The sequence below is a fragment of the Bactrocera neohumeralis genome, unplaced genomic scaffold (genome assembly GCF_024586455.1).
Source record: "Bactrocera neohumeralis isolate Rockhampton unplaced genomic scaffold, APGP_CSIRO_Bneo_wtdbg2-racon-allhic-juicebox.fasta_v2 ctg4220, whole genome shotgun sequence".
Taxonomy (NCBI): domain Eukaryota; kingdom Metazoa; phylum Arthropoda; class Insecta; order Diptera; family Tephritidae; genus Bactrocera; species Bactrocera neohumeralis.
The window spans coordinates 1,119-3,444 of NW_026091288.1; the positions used below are offsets into that span (position 1 = coordinate 1,119).

Here is a 2,326-nt window from a genome sequence, read left to right on the forward strand (position 1 = left end):
GTCCCAAACCCAGCGCACAACCCTATGTAGGGGATGTTTCGCCTTCTCACTTTAGCTCGCCTTCGAACGGATGTTCTTAGGCTACCTAGAGGATACTTGGTCAAAGACCGGAAGTCGTGAGCTGCTTGAGCCATGTGTAAAAGAATCGTTTCGGGCCACTCCCAAGTGAATGGCGATCAGAGAACTTTCCTCACTTGCGTGAACTTCTACACATGACTCCATCCTCCATTTGTCTCATTAGAGTCAGCAAATACTCCTGTTTTTTTTGCTAACTTTTCCCTGAATTTTAGCTGAATTTATTTGGGAGCTTCTATGCTTTCGGATTTAAGTAGATTCGCCATATATTAAAAGTCCAATATATAATTATTTGCAATCGTAATAAATGTTGGATGTTTTAATTTAAATGCCCAAAAATTCTTATTTTATTTGATCTGACTATATTGGAAAATGTTATAAAAACGCTTATTTTGAGGCGCTCTCACACTGGAATAAATTGGATATCCCATTATCCCTGGTATGGAACAGCACCATGTCAGCAGAGCCCCTTATTTTATTTCTAATAATGCCTAATGCTTGGTAGTGTTTAGAACTTCCCATATAACTCTCACAAAGTTTATTAGCAGTATGAGCAGACTTACTCCACGAGACATAACTATGTCTCGTATTTCCCCTCGAAGTCATGTAGTGGCTTTAGCATGTCTAATGTTTCGTCGCAACATATTCCTGATACTATTTCAGCATCTTTAAATACTTCTACTTCGGGTACCGTTAATGATGCAAATTTACTTTCTAAAGTTTTTACCCTTTGTTCAAAAGTGTGTCCTCGATTTGAGAGTGCAGTGTTAATAGGAAACTCAATAAGCGTTTTGATTTCAGATTCTCTGAACGACATTTCATACATATATGGTCAATCCGGACACTCTACTTCACTGTCACTCGTAAAAATATCAAAATATTTTATGAAAAATTAATTAATCTTTCGCGAAGACTATATGAATAATTCCCGCATATAAATTTTTTTATTTTTAAAAGCAAAACAATTTTTTTAATTTATTTAGATTTTTTTTAATAAGCACTCTACTTACATGTTTCTTTACTTATTTTTACTTGTTGGATTCCAATCCTTCTTTTTGGACGCCAGTTTAGTAAAGTTAAAAAAAACTTAGAATTCGGTGAGATAGAACTGCACCTTATGAAAAACAATTTACAATCGAAACTTAAATCTATAAAGAATATAACTAGAGGCTGTGTTCACTATTTGCTACGTGACTTTGTAGAAGTTCACCAATTTTCTTATGCTTCCAATATCTTCTGTTGCACTGATAATAGAATGAAGCGACCATCGCAATAGCTGATATGAGATAACGAATTTCCTTATCCTCTCAATGTCTTCAGTTGCATTAATAATAGCATCAAGCGACCAACGCAGTGGCTGTCACTCAAGCTACGCGTGAAATCCCCGTATGTGGATGAGCTACTGGAGTTAATTTATACATTTAATCAAACGCTGCCTTCGTAACAGCATGATGAAAGAAAAACTTTGATAGATAGACCATGACAACGACATGAAACAGTGAGTAGCGTTGAAAACAACTGAGCTTGTCACAAATAGCTTTCAACTAACGAATTTTACTAATATACTATTTTTTTTTTTTGTAGCAGTTACCCGATGGTTGTGTGATAAATGTTTTAAGGCGGTATTCCAACCACATTTAATAAATTTTGAAGGACAAGGCTTTGCTGGGTCAATGTTTATTACCATACAAACGGCAAATATCATTACATGACTGGAATTGTACAAGCATATCGGGCGCGTGAGGATGAGTTAGTGGTAATTATTTGCAAATAAAAAAATGTAACAGAGAAAAAAAAGTATTAAAATTTATGGTCTTTATAGGCGGCGATATTTTGGCAGAAATGGCAAAGAATCGCGATGGTTTCTAAATGTGTATAGAAAACAAGAATATTAAAAAAAGTGTTACAGAAACTTACAAAGAGCTCACAGCAGTAGAAAGGGCCATATAGTTATTGATTTAAAGTTATACCTATACCTATGTTTTGTGTTCTGTTTATATAACTTGTAATAATATGTATATTAATGTGAAATCTATTAATAACTTTGAAAGTTTCAATTAACAACCCGTCTTTACAAAATTGATTATTCCTCACATACTATGTATACATACATATATGGTATTAATTAATTTTAACAATTAGTTTAAATAAATATTTTTTTACAATTAAATAAAGCAAATGTTATAAATATTACTGAAAATTAATTTAAAATAATTATATTTGTTAGAAGTAACAAATGGGTAACAAATAT

At 33.0% G+C, this 2,326-nt stretch overlaps 1 long non-coding RNA gene across 1 annotated transcript; it reads left to right on the top strand.

The window, feature by feature from the left end:
* The first annotated feature begins 1,083 nt into the window (after positions 1-1,083).
* Positions 1,084-2,012, top strand: LOC126767130 (uncharacterized). Its single transcript, XR_007669017.1, has 3 exons — positions 1,084-1,573; positions 1,660-1,831; positions 1,898-2,012. It is a non-coding gene; the product is annotated as an uncharacterized LOC126767130 (long non-coding RNA).
* Positions 2,013-2,326: the final 314 nt, after the last annotated feature.